General features: G+C 52.0%; 1 protein-coding gene across 1 annotated transcript in view; it reads right to left on the bottom strand.

The window, feature by feature from the left end:
• Positions 1–2,769, bottom strand: part of CTNNBIP1 (catenin beta interacting protein 1) — a 56,892-nt gene extending 54,123 nt beyond the window's left edge. The window contains exon 1 of the mRNA XM_082274389.1: positions 2,629–2,769. The gene's annotated coding sequence lies outside the window, so the exon portion shown is untranslated. The remainder of the gene's footprint in view (positions 1–2,628) is intronic.
• Positions 2,770–14,817: the final 12,048 nt, after the last annotated feature.

Here is a 14,817-nt window from a genome sequence, read left to right as displayed (position 1 = left end):
ATTATTTATTAGTTCTTCTTAATAATAGTTAATATTTTTATTATTATTATTATTATTATTATTAAGAAGAACTAATAATAAGAACTAATAATAATAATAATAATCACATCCCTGGCTGGTTATAGAGGACCTATCAGATGAGGAGTAGAATGAGCCGTGTTCTAGAACCTCCTGCTGACCATGTAACACACGAGAGTCGGTAAGTAGGAGGAGTCTTCAGGCCCGGGTCACACTGCTGCGATGACAAAGTTGTACGATTTTGTCTGCAACATTTCCCTGCAACTTCCTTCCAACTTGAAGCCTATTTGGGATCCTGTACAGGAGCTGAAATCGCACCAAACTAGTGCAGGAACCTTTTCTAAAGTCAGGTGACTTGTGTAGTATCAGATAAGACGGCTCTCATAGGGAAACCTTGAATTTGAGGTGTCATGTGACTTGGGCACTTATTAAGTCAGATCCCATGTCGCAGCAGTGCGACCCGAGCCCACGGCGCACATAGGAGTCCACGGCGTGCAAAATGTCTGTGCAGAGATCGCACTCCAACCACAGCGACTGTCACCAACATCTCCTGCTCTCTACTTATGAATGGGAGATGAGATGATTGGCTCCTGGATCATGTGACCACTGTGCCAGCCAAACACAGAGGTCATGTGACTAAGGGAGTACACCCCCACCCCCATGCCTCAAGAAGACCCAGTTAAAGGGCCATGGAGGAGCAGGAAATGGTAACTAGCTAATAATATTATTAACAACGCATTTTATAAAAGAAATCATAAATATTAAAAAAAAATAATAAAATGGAGTAGTTAGTAAGCAGGAGTTACATATATGGGAGATGGATATAGAGCAGTGCTCAATAACTAGCTAATAATAATCAGAATATAGAAAAAAAATAACAGCAAATATAATCTATTATTAATTATAATAAAATGGGTAATAGTTACATATAGAGCATTGGACACTGCTCTTTAACAAGCGATTATTAAAAATAATAAATAATAATAAAATGGGAAATAGTTACATATAGAGCATTGGGCAATGCTCTATAACGAGCTAATATTATTATTATTATTATAATAAAATGGGAAATGTTTACATATAGAGCATTGGACACTGCTCTATAACAAGCTATTATTAATAATAATAATAAAAAATGGGAAATAGTTACATATAGAGCATTGGACAATGCTCTATAACAAGCTATTATTAATAATAATGATAATAATAATAATAAAATGGGAAATAGTTAATTATAGAGCATTGGACAATGCTCTATAACAAGCTAATAATCATCATAAAAATAGTAAATATATATATATATATACACACACACACACACACACACACACACACACATTTTTTTTTTTTACTATTTTTATTATTATGATTATTAGCTTGTTATAGAGCATTGCCCAATGCTCTATAATTAACTATTTCCCATTTTATTATTATATTTATTTTTTATATAATAATAATAAATAATAATAATATTATGGGAAATAGTTACATATATGAGAGATTGCTATTGGGAAGTGCCCTATAACCAGCTAATAAATTATTATATAAAAGAAATAGCTAATAAATAATAAAATATATAAATAATAATATGTGGGAAGTAATTAAATATGAGACATTGATATTGGACAATGCTCCATAACCAGCTAATAATAATAACAAAAATAGCAAATAATAATAAAAACATAAGATTAATAATTATTGTTGGGAAGTAGTTCCATATATGAGACATGGATATTGGGCAGTGCTCTATAAAAAGCTAATAATAATCATTACAATACAAATAACAAATTAACAACACTAATAATAATAATAATAATAATAATAAATAGGTAGTTCTAAGGAGCAGGGCCCTCTAATGCCTCCTGTATTGAATTGTACTGTACGGTCTTCCCTCATATTGTAAAGCGCTGTGCAAACTGCTGGCGCTATATAAATCCTGAATAATAATAATAATAATAATAATAATAGTGACATATAAGAAACATTGATATTGGGCAGTGCTCTATAACCAGCCCATAATATATAATAAAAATAGCAAATAATAATATATAATAATAAATGGGAGGGAGCTACATATGAGACATTGATAATGGGCAGTGCTCTATAACCAGCCAATAATATAATAATAATAATAATAATAATAATAATAATAATAATAAATGGGGGGGGGGGGGAGTTATATATGAGACATTGATATTGGGCAGTGCTCTATAACCAGCTAATAATATATAAAATAAAAATGGCAAATCAAAAAAAAAATATATATATATATATATATAAATAATAAATGGGAAGTAGTTAGATGTGAGACATTGATATGGTCTATAAATAATATAAATAAATGTGAGCTGGTTGTATAGATGAGACATATAATGGACAATGATATTGGTGATGATCGGTAATGGTGATCGGTGCAGCCCCCGGATCCCTCCTCCTCCTCCGGGATGTAAGCACACAATGATCCCGGATCCCTACACCCGGCACACACCACCCCCATCCCCCCCCAGGCCAGGCTCCCTCTCCCATCCCCAGCCAGCACCCTCCGCTCTCCCCCCGGATGCCAGCACAGACAATGGATAGGGCCGAGCCCCGGAAGCTCCCAGCACTCACCGATCAGCGGAGGCTCCTTCCTCGTCCGGCCGCACGGCTCCTCCTCTCTACCGGCTCCGGCCTGTGTGTGCCCTGCAGATCCGGCGGCCACCGCCTGCCAATCACCGGCTAGAGGGAGGAGCTTACCGTGGGAGGGGCGGGCCGCCCTAGGCCGCTCGCAGGTCCCGGGGGTGGGGCCGGATAAGAGATGGGAGGGGTTGGCTTATGTCGCTCTGCGTCCTCTGAGGGGAGGGGTTACATGGAGGGGGCGGAGAGCTCATGAACAGTACAGTAGTTTTCTATTATATCGCACTAGCTGGCAGTAGCGTATCGGAAGCCAGGAGAATTCAAATCCCGCCCACATTGCGGCGCAAGATAGGCGCTAGGTTGGGAAGGGGAGTGCACAAAGTGGGGTGGGCGGGGCTGGAGGAGGAGAGCACGTGTTGATAGAGGAGGGGAGGAGCAAGCATGCAGCCAGTGAGGGCCGAGCTCTTTTCCTGTATTCTTGTCCCAGATCCAATGAGAGAAGATCTATGAAGTCTGCTGTGATTCTCCTGTTCATTAATATTGTATATCGGTCCCCGTTGGAATGTAATAAAGTGTAGAGTGAAGATAACAGTGTGAAGAGTTGAAGTTTCTTTTTGTGTTGTCACTGTATTCTTCAATGTTTGCTGTGTACTTTATTCTGAAATGTAAAAATCCCAATAAAAAAGTATCTGATTATTTTAAGCATGTGATTCGAGCCAGAGACTCTAATAGGCTTCAAAAAAGGGCTGGCTGGGGGTGCAGAGCTCTGTGCCCTGAGCCCACCCAGCTGTCTGACAATAGTGAATGAATATTTGTTATTGCCACACTGATTCTCATCCCAGCCAATCAGGAAGCCGGTCTTGAGACTTGTTTCCCGATTGCCCAAAAGGAGAAGCCATGCTATTGGCCAGGGAGGAGACGCAGGGAAAGCCCAACCCAGGGAGGAGACTGAGAGGGAAGCCGCTGCCTGCCCCCAGGGTGAGTGAGCCGGTGACTGGTGGTGGGGGGGGGAGTATGGTGCGTGGGCTAGTGTGGCCGGGGGGGGGGGGGATATGGTGTGCTGGATGGTGTGATCCAGGGGGGGGGGGGGCGGTATGGTGCGTGGGCTAGTGTGATCCAGGGGAGGGGGGCGGTATGGTGTGCGGGCTGGTGTGGCCCGGGGGGGGGGGGCGGTATGGTGTGCGGGCTGGTATGGTCCGGGAGGATGGTATGGTGTGCGGGCCGGTGTGGTCCGGGGGGGGGGTATGGTGTGCGGGCTGGTGTGGTCCGGGGGGGGGGGTATGGTGTGCTTGATGGTGTGATCCATGGGGCGGGCGGTATGTTGTGCGGGCTGGTATGGTCCGGGAGGATGGTATGGTGTGCGGGCCGGTGTGGTCCGGGGGGGGTATGGTGTGCAGGCTGGTATGGTCCGGGGGGGGGGGGGGGGGTATGGTGTGCGGGCTGGTGTGGTCCGGGGGGGGGGGTATGGTGTGCTTGATGGTGTGATCCATGGGGCGGGCGGTATGTTGTGCGGGCTGGTGTGGTCCGGGGGGGGGTATGGTGTGCGGGCTGGTGTGGTCCGGGGGGTAGGGTTGCCACCTCATCCCTTTAAAACAGAACACATATTAATTACACAGGTTCTGTGGCTGATTAAGGTGGTATTTAAACTCACTTGGAGCCTTCTCTGCATTAAATTAGCCTCAGAACCTGTGTAATTAATTTGTGTTCTGTTTTAAAGGGATGAGGTGGCAACTATCACAGGGGGCCCGAGCCCTCCCAGTTGTGTGACAATAGCGAATGAAAATTCGCTATTGTCACACGGATCCTCCTCCTGGCCAATCAGAAAGCAGGTATTTAGACCTGTTTCCCGATTGGCCAAAAGAAGAAGCCATGGTGTGGCCTGGCTATGGAGGAGTGAGGACGCATGGTGCATGAGCTCCGCACCCGCCGCCACTTAATCAGCAGCAACCCGGGATCCCCCGGCGGCTCTCAGAGTTCGCCCAGTGATGTCCCAGCGCCGCCCGACCGCCTTGCAACCATCGCGACCCGATCGGTCTAAGCAGGGGCGCCTTCCAGCCTTCTTCCCGGAGACCCGCGGCAGGGAAGCCTGGACATCCAAGATGGCAGCGGCCGCGCCGGCCTCTCCACACCACGAGGCGAGCCCCTCCTGGAGCACGGACACAGGTCTCTCCCCGCAGCGATCCGTGAGTACACCGATCCCCCCCACATCTCCCCCGGAGTCCCGAGGGGGGGGGGGGCTCTGAAGTTGCTGGTATTCTAGGGGATGGAGACCTGAGGAAGCATATCTGGGCCTTGCCTACTAAGGCTGATTTGGACAGGTTCATTACTAGAGTGGAGACTGCATTTAAGGAGGACATTGCCCAGCTCAAAACTGATACCTCCCACCTGGGGTCTCACTTAGAAATGGCAGAACAGCGATTAGACGAGGCCCTGCCTGTTATTTCCCAGCTTCAAGCCAGGTGTGTGGATCAAGATAGGCGGATTTGTCATGGTCTTACCTTCTTGCTGTTCTCCTTCGTTTGACATGTGCTGGCGGCCATCTTGGTTTCTGGGTTTCTTGTAGCCTCCCACTCTGCGGCTCCTCCTTCCCACTGGGAGGAGCTGGATGCCTAGCTCATATATATAGGAGGTCTGTGGCTTCAGTTCCTTGCTTGGTCCTCCTGTGTTCACATGCTTCTAAGACTGCTGCTGCTTCTGGTTCCTGTTCCTGGCTTCGTCTGACTACCCTGCTGGTTCCTGATCCTGGCTTCGTCTGACTACCCTGCTGGTTCCTGATCCCGGCTTCGTCTGACTACCCTCCTGGCTCCTGACCTTTGGCTTCGCAAAGACTCTGCTTCGGTTTTGCCATCCGTTTGGACTTTTGCTTTACTGCTTGATTTTCAATAAAGCCTTCTTATTTTCACTTATCTGTTGTTGTACGTCTGGTTCATGGTTCCGTGACATTAGGACCAAGCCATGAATTCTGACGGTACAGGGCCATCCTCGCTACCCACGCTGGTTGCCAGACTTGATCAGCAGGATCACCTGTTGGGTCAGTTCGCCGTGGCGTTGCAAATCCTGCTTGAACGCACGGCTCATTTCGCTCCCGTTGCCGATGGGTCGGTTGTCGCTCCTGGGCCCGCTCCTACTGCCGCTCCGGTTGTTGCGCCAGAGTCTACCCCGACACCTGTTGTTGCGCCTGCGGTGTTTCGGGGTATGACCGGTTCTGCCCCCCTTCCACAGCGCTTTGGGGGAGAGCCAACTCAGTGCCGAGGTTTCCTCAACCAGGTGGGCATTTATTTCGAGTTGCTGCCACATGCCTTTCCTACTGAGAGATCAAAGGTGGGCTTCTTAATTTCGCTGCTCTCGGACAAGGCCTTGGCCTGGGCCAGCCCTTTATGGGAGAACAACAATCCGGTGGTTGCCGAGTTTTCCGGTTTTGTTGCTTCTCTTCGGAGGGTATTCGATGTGCCGGCTCGTGCTGCCTCTGCTGCGAAGCTCCTTATGTCCATCAGACAGGGTTCACGATCCGTAGCTGAATACGCCATTGAGTTTCGTACCCTGGCAGCAGAGGTGGGCTGGAATAATAAGGCTCTGGTCGCTGCTTTCTCTCATGGTCTCTCTGATGCCTTGAAGGATGAGGTTGCAGCTAAGGACCTACCAGTGGAGCTCGAGTCTCTTATTTCTTTCCTGATTTTGATTGACACCAGACTCAGGGAGAGACCTTCCTTTAAGGAGAGTCTGCGGAGGCCTCCTAACAGATTGGCGCCTACCTTTGCTGTCCCACCCGTGCCTCACTCTCCTCCCACGCCTCCTGGGGATGACTTGGCTGGGGATGAACCCATGCAGCTGGGCTTTGCTCGCCTGTCCGAGGGGGAGAGGGTACTCCGGAGACGCGAGGGCCGATGCATGTACTGTGGTCTCGGTGGGCATTTTCGGTTGGCATGTCCGAACCGTCCGGGAAACGCTCGCACCTGAGATCCTGTCGGGGGCAGATCTTGGGTGGAGTCTCCTCGTCCCCGGTTTCCCGTGTTGACAAACCACTGATCACTGTTGTCCTCTCCTGGGTCGGGGGCTCAGTGACGACCCAGGCGTTGGTGGACTCTGGTGCTGGTGGTTTGTTCATTGATAGTGTGTTCGCTGCCGCCAATTCCATTCCTCTGCAGGCCCGAGGTTCTCCACTGGCTCTTGAGGCGATAGACGGCAGACCCCTTCTGCCACCACACGTGACTCATGAGACCCTTCCAGTGGGGATAGCCATTGGTGCCGTTCACAGAGAGTCGGTCTGCTTCCAGGTTATTTCGTCTCCACACTACTCGGTGGTCTTGGGGTACCCCTGGCTCCAGAAGCATAATCCGACTTTCGATTGGAGATCGGCCGAGATCCTCTCGTGGTCACCACAGTGTGGGGCTAGTTGCATCCATGGGCCTGTCAAGTTGCTGTGTACTTCCTCGGACTCTCTGTTGCCTCCTGAATACGAGGAGTACCGGGATGTATTCGATAAGGTGCGCGCGGTTGCCCTACCTCCGCACCGCCCATACGATTGTGCCATCGAGTTACAACCTGGCGCCGTTTCTCCTCGTGGCAAGGTCTATCCACTGTCGGTAGCGGAGAATGAGGCCATGGAGGAGTACGTGAAGGAGGCGCTTTCACGCGGACACATTCGCAAATCCTCGTCCCCGGCAGGGACTGAATTTTTCTTTGTGAAAAAGAAGGGCGGTGAGTTGAGGCCTTGCATCGATTACAGGGGTCTCAATCGCATCACGATCAAGAACGCTTACCCGATACCCTTGATTTCCGAGCTGTTCGATCGCCTTAAAGGGGCCACGGTCTTTACCAAACTCGACCTGAGGGCGGCATATAACCTCGTAAGGATCAAGGCGGGCGATGAGTGGAAGACCGCGTTTAACACCAGGACCGGTCATTATGAATCCTTGGTTATGCCCTTTGGGTTGTGCAATGCGCCCGCAGTCTTTCAGGAATTCATCAACGATGTTTTCCGTGACCTGTTGCAGCAGTGTGTGGTGGTCTATTTGGATGACATCTTGGTATATTCTGAATCCATGGAGACCCACATTCTGGATGTCAGACGAGTGTTGCAACGGTTACGAGAGAACAAGCTGTTCGGTAAGCTTGAGAAATGCGAATTTCACCGATCCCAGGTAACCTTCTTAGGTTACATCATTTCCGCTGAGGGGTTCTCCATGGATCCTGCGAAGGTTTCGGCTGTCTTACAGTGGCCCCAGCCCAGTGGTCTTCGTTCCCTGCAGCGCTTTTTGGGCTTCGCCAATTATTATCGGAAGTTCATCAGGGACTTTTCCATGCTAGCCAAGCCTCTCACGGATCTGACCAGGAGGGGCAGTAATTCCCAGGTCTGGCCGCTCGAGGCCATCCGAGCTTTTGAGGCTCTAAAGTCCGCCTTTGTGTCGGCTCCGATTCTGTCGCATCCCAACCCTGGGTTGCCCTTTGTCCTCGAGGTGGACGCGTCTGAGACGGGAGTAGGCGCCCTTCTGTCTCAGCGTAGAACACCAGAGGGTCCTCTGCTTCCTTGTGGGTTTTACTCCCGGAAACTGTCTTCCGCGGAGTGCAACTATCAGATTGGTGACAGGGAGTTATTGGCCATCGTGCAGGCCCTTAAAGAATGGAGGCACTTGCTCGAGGGTTCGGTGGTTCCGGTCCTCATCCTGACGGACCACAAGAATCTGACCTACCTTTCTGAGGCCAAGAGATTGACACCACGTCAGGCCAGATGGGCTCTGTTCTTGTCACGTTTTAATTACGTGGTCTCCTACCTACCCGGTTCCAAGAACATCAGGGCGGATGCCTTATCACGGCAGTACTCCGACCTGTCCAGGGAGGAGTCGATTCCGACTTCGGTCATACCTCCGAATCAGATCCTGGCTGCCATTCGCACCAGCCTGACCTCTCCCCTGGGTGAGCAGATTTTGGCGGCTCAATCTGGTGCTCCCTCTGGGAGACCCAACGGCAGATGTTTTGTGCCTGAGGAGTTGCGCACTCGGTTGTTGCGAACCTACCATAACTCCAAGACCGCGGGGCATCCTGGTAAGAATCAGCTGTCCTGGGCTGTTTCACGTATGTTTTGGTGGCCTTCCCTACGTTCCGACATCGCCGCATATGTAGCGGCATGCTCCGTTTGTGCCCAGAGTAAGTCCCCTCGGCACCTTCCGTTGGGCCTTCTGCAACCCATAGCCACCGGGGAGCGCCCATGGTCACACCTGGGAATGGATTTCATTGTGGACCTCCCTGCATCCCGAGGCCATACGGTCATTCTCATGATTGTGGATCGGTTTTCCAAAATGTGCCACTGTGTTCCTCTCAAGAAGTTACCCTCTGCACAGGAGTTGGCCACGATTTTTGCCAGGGAGGTTTTCCGGTTGCACGGTTTGCCCAAGGAGATTGTGTCGGATCGGGGGAGTCAGTTTGTGTCCAGGTTCTGGCGCGCCTTTTGCTCCCAGTTGGGGATTCATCTCTCCTTCTCCTCGGCCTACCACCCTCAGTCCAATGGGGCCGCAGAACGATCCAATCAGGCCTTGGAGCAATTCCTTCGTTGCTATGTCTCCGATCACCAAGACAATTGGGTTGACCTCCTGCCTTGGGCTGAGTTTGCCAGGAACACGGCGGTGAACTCTTCCTCTGGGACGTCTCCCTTCGTGGCCAATTATGGGTTCCAACCTGCCGTGTTACCGGAGGTATTCTCTCCCCAGGATATTCCGGCTGTGGAGGATCACCTTTCCGTCCTACGTGCTTCTTGGGTACAGATCCAGAAGTCCCTTGAGGTCTCTGCGCAGCGCCAGAAACTCCAGGCTGATCGCAGACGAGCGCCTGCTCCTTCCTACCAGGACGGAGACCGTGTATGGTTGTCCACCCGCAACCTCAACCTTCGAGTGCCCACTCCCAAGCTGGCGCCTCGCTTTGTTGGTCCCTTCCGAGTGCTTCGCAGGGTAAACCCGGTAGCCTATGCCCTTGCGCTTCCTCCTGGCATGCGGATCTCCAACGTGTTTCATGTCTCCCTGTTGAAGCCACTGGTGTGTAATCGTTTCACTTCCTCGGTTCCTCGGCCTCGTCCGGTCCAAGTGGGCAATCGTGAGGAGTATGAGGTGAGCAATATCCTGGACTCACGCCTGGTCCGCGGTCGGGTGCAGTTTTTGGTTCATTGGCGTGGTTATGGTCCAGAGGAGCGTTCCTGGGTTCCCTCCGCAGATGTCCATGCTCCTGCCTTGCTCCGTGCCTTCCACGCACGCTTCCCTCAGAAACCGTTCTTTACTCCGCGGAGGAGGGGCCCTTGAGGGGGAGGTACTGTCATGGTCTTACCTTCTTGCTGTTCTCCTTCGTTTGACATGTGCTGGCGGCCATCTTGGTTTCTGGGTTTCTTGTAGCCTCCCACTCTGCGGCTCCTCCTTCCCACTGGGAGGAGCTGGATGCCTAGCTCATATATATAGGAGGTCTGTGGCTTCAGTTCCTTGCTTGGTCCTCCTGTGTTCACATGCTTCTAAGACTGCTGCTGCTTCTGGTTCCTGATCCTGGCTTCGTCTGATTACCCTGCTGGTTCCTGATCCTGGCTTCATCTGACTACCCTGCTGGTTCCTGATCCTGGCTTCGTCTGACTACCCTGCTGGTTCCTGATCCCGGCTTCGTCTGACTACCCTCCTGGCTCCTGACCTTTGGCTTCGCAAAGACTCTGCTTCGGTTTTGCCATCCGTTTGGACTTTTGCTTTACTGCTTGATTTTCAATAAAGCCTTCTTATTTTCACTTATCTGTTGTTGTACGTCTGGTTCATGGTTCCGTGACAGGATTGAGGCCCTCCTGTGTCAACTTGACGATTTTGAGAACCGCAGCAGGCGCGGGAATATCCGCATTCGTGGCTTGCCTGAGGCCACGGCGCCGAAGGACATTATCCCCACCTTGGTTGATGTTTTCCGGGCCATCCTGGAACTCCCTGCCACAGCTCCAATTGAGATTGACAGGGCTCATAGGGCCTTGCAGCCTCCATCACAAGATGTGGACAACCCACGTGACATCATATGCAAGCTCCACAAGTTCACTCTCAAGGACAGCATCATGCGGAAAATGCGCACGAAACCTTTCTTTGAATTTCATGGGGCCCGTTTGTATTTCTACCAGGACCTCTCCCGCCGCACGCTGATGCAGCGCAGGGCCCTGCGCCCCCTCCTGGAATCCCTTCATGCTGCTGACCTGCCCTATCGCTGGGGTTTCCTTTTCTACCTCCAGGCCTCTAGGAATGGGGTTTCAGCTACCCTCCGCACCAAAGATGACCTCCCTGAGTTCCTCTCCGCCCTGGACCTGGACCCTGTGGACTTTCCAGACTGGAGAACCATCTCGGACTCCCCTGTGATGCCTCTTCCCCAGCCCTGGCAGACCGCCTCTCGCAGGCACCGCAAGCGGAACCGCACGCGCTCCTCTGGTGTGCCGCCTTCTACAGCCCCGACTGAGGATCCCTGACTGATGGTCCGGATGGCCCCTTGAGTCCCTTCCCCTGCCCCCCCTCTTGGGTTTTTTGATTGCGGTCCTTGTCCAAGCCGGTCCCCCCCCCCCAGGCCTCCCTCGTTATGCCCCTTGTTCTTGGTGCCTTAGACTGCTGCTGGATGGGATGGGTTTGGACATTGGCCCGGCTGGCCTGGGCTTTGTTTTGGGGTCCCTGGGTTTGGTTGCACGTTTCCACAGTGCTGGGCTGGCGGGTGCGGGGTGGGTGTCCCCCTAGTTCCCCCTTGGGGTTTCCTTTCTTTGGGAGCCTTGCCTCCCCCCCCCCGCCTCTGTGGTTGGCCCACGACACCCCCCCAGTAGGCCCTGCCTTTATGGGTTCTATAGTCCCCTTTGTTGGACGGTGGCTCCGGCCCGGGATGGGTCCCCCCTCAGGGTCCTGCCCTTGGCCGGATCCTTAGACATTTTCTTGCCTAATGGTGAGCACTGTTTGCCACTTCTGGTGGCCTATGTATGTTTTTTGTGTTTTGAATGTTTTTTACATGTCCTAACTTCTTCTTCCCTTTGCTTCCCCCCCCCCTTTTCTTTTGTTCTCCTGTCGTGCCTGCTGCTCTGGATGCGCCCGTCGCCCTGGCCTCTGTGTCGAACCTGCTGCCTCATGCGGATCCTTCTCCCCTACTGGTCTACTGATGGCGTCACTTAAGGTAATATCTTACAATGTCCGCGGACTGTCCTCTCCACATAAGCGCAACCGCCTGTGGTGGAAGCTGAAGAGGCTCCAGGCACAGGTGATACTGTTACAAGAAACCCACTTTACCCCCAGATCTCTCCCGAAGCTCCCCACTCATTTGTTTACTCAGTGGTTCCACAGCCCCTCCCCGATTAGTAAATCTCGGGGTGCGGCTATTGCCATCCACAGAGCGTGTCCCTTTCAGCCTATAGATCACATGGTGGACCCACACGGCCGATATGTGTTCTTGAAGGGTACGATCCTGGGCAAGATGGACACATTTGCTTCTGTTTATGCCCCCAACACAGGTCAGCTTACTTTTATTGACGCGACTCTTGAGCGCCTGGCTACGTTCAGGGAAGGCTCCCTGATCATGGGCGGCAATTTCAACGTCTGCTCGGACCCCCTCCTGGACACGTCCCACGGCCGCTCCTCCCACTCGTTCTCCTTTTTGAAGCACTACCGCAAGACTCTCCAGTCGCACCTCCTTGTGGACTCCTGTCGTGTCCTGCACCCCCAGGAAAAGGACTTTAGCTATTTCTCTCCTCTACACGAGGTGTATACGAGGATTGATGTAATTTACGTGGATCATCCTACCCTGGAGTTCCTCCTGTGGTCGTCCGTGCTCCGGTCGCGATGGAGCTTGCCTTGCCCCCGGGTTCCTCTAGATCTTGGACCTGGAGGCTGAATGAAAATCTGCTGGACGATACGCAGGTGGTCTCCAGGGTCTCGGAGGTCTTGCGGTGTTATTTTGCGGGGAATGCGTCTGAGGACCTGAGTGGGGGACTGATCTGGGAAGCTCATAAGGCGGTGGCGAGGGGAGAGCTCATTTCCTTAGGGGCAAAGCTTAAAAAGGAATATCAGGCAGATTTCCGCCAAGTGCTATCCTCCCTACAACAGGCTGAACTCACCCACAAACAAAATGGCACCCCCGACGAGCTGGCTAAACTGGTTGAGCTGCGCCTCCTCTTCGCCCGACTGTTAGACAGACATACCCGGGCCCGCCTGCGTCACGTATCCCACAAGTTTTATGAACAGGGCAACAAATGTGGCCGTATGCTTGCCTGGGCCCTACGTCGGAAGCGCACTCAGATGTGTGTGCATAAGCTACGCTCCCCTTCCGGCGGCTCGGTTTTTAAGCCTTCGGAGATCGCTGCCCAGTTCCGCGACTACTATGCGAGCCTTTACAACCTCTCCGGTTCTGCCACAGCGGACTCCCAGACACTAAATTGGCGGCCATCAAAGACTACCTCTCTGACCATGTCTTCCCCTCCCTGTCCACGGACCAACGCCTTGACCTCGACACTCCCATTACACTGGACGAACTAGAACGCACAATACTCTCCCTGCCCAATGGCAAAATCCCTGGCCCTGACGGCTATACGAAGGCCTACTACAAAACGTTCCTTCCTCTTTTACAACAACCCATGTGTGATTATTTTAACTCGCTGGCCGCAGACGGAGAGATACCCTCGGAATGCCTTGATGGCTCATATTGCGGTGATTCCGAAAGCCAACAAGGATCCCACTGCTTCGTAAAGCTACCCCCCAATTTCTTTGCCTAATGTAGATATTAAAATACTGGCTAAGCTTCTGGCAAACCGCCTGAAACACCTTATGCCCCAGGTTATCCATCTCGATCAGACCGGATTCATTACGGGCAGGGAAGCTAGGGATAATGCCATTCGGGCGATCCAGTTAATCCATTGGTCCGCCACCCGCCCTGACTCGCCGACCTTACCTGATCCTCTCGACTGACGCTGAAAAGGCGTTTGATCGGGTGGATTGGACCTACTTGCGGGGTGTATTGGAGTCGCTGGGATTGGGTCCGCACATGCTGGCCTGGATTATGGCGCTGTACAAAGACCCTAGTGCTCGGGATGTCTTTCCGCCGGATTCCGGATCCGGAACGGTACAAGACAGGGCTGCCCTCTTTCACCCCTGCTTTTCGCCCTGGTCTTGGAGCCCTTTTTGGCTAAGGTTCAGGCGAATGGTGATATCAGAGGTGTGCGAGTTGGAACGATGGAACACAAGCTCTCGGCCTATGCTGACGACATCCTGTTCCACCTTACCGACCCCCTGCTTTCTTTGGCGGTCCTGATGCGAGAACTTGAGCGATTTAGCCACGTCTCCAATTTTAAGATCAATCTTGGCAAATCCGAGATTCTCCCCGTCTGTGTGCCTGCGCCCTTGTCTGGTTCCCTGCGGGCCGCCTTCCCTTTCAAGTGGACTGACTCTTCCCTGACTTACCTCGGCATTCAGCTTACGACCCGTTTTGACGCACTTTATATGGCTAACTACCCCCGCCTCTTGACAGACATTAAACAAGACCTACTGCATTGGACCAAGACAGCCTTTACCTGGTTGGGTAGGGTTAACATTATCAAAATGAATGTTCTCCCCAGGGTGTTGTTTTACCTCCAGATGCTACCTATCCCTTTGCCTCGCAGCTTCTTCTGCCTTCTAGACGGCCTGATCACGGGCTTTGTCTGGAATGGTAAACACCCCTGCATAGCCCTGGCAACCCTGAAGCGCCCTAAACACTTGGGGGGCCTCGGCCTTCCGGATGTTCAGCGCTATTACCGTGCCATTATACTCCAATGCATCCTTAACTGGCGCTTCCATACCCACTCTAAACTCTGGGTCCCTCTTGAAAAGTTTATGGCGGGCAGGAATCTTTCTTATGCGCCTTGGCTTTCTCGGGAATACCGGGGGCTGTCAGATAACGTCTCTCCCCTCACGGTCCACGCGTTGTCAGTGTGGGACCGGGTGAATAAGCTCCTGGATCTGGCACCCCCTGTGTCCCCGTTGGCCCCCCTGGGGGGCTACCTTTGGTTTCCCCTTGGGGAACAGATGGCCTTTTTTGACCCATGGGTGGACGATGGCAACGCCAGCTGCGGGAAATTGATGGAGCGCGGTAAGCTTCTGCCTTACGCTGTCTTGAGTGCACGGCACGGCGGGTCCCCAATGAATTTTTGGAAGTATAGGCAGCTCCACCACTTCTTTGCCGTTC

The sequence above is a fragment of the Pelophylax lessonae genome (assembly GCF_965119305.1).
Source record: "Pelophylax lessonae genome assembly, chromosome: 12".
NCBI lineage: Eukaryota > Metazoa > Chordata > Amphibia > Anura > Ranidae > Pelophylax > Pelophylax lessonae.
Note: the sequence above shows the minus strand (reverse complement) of the source record. Positions and strands in the feature narration are given on the sequence as shown.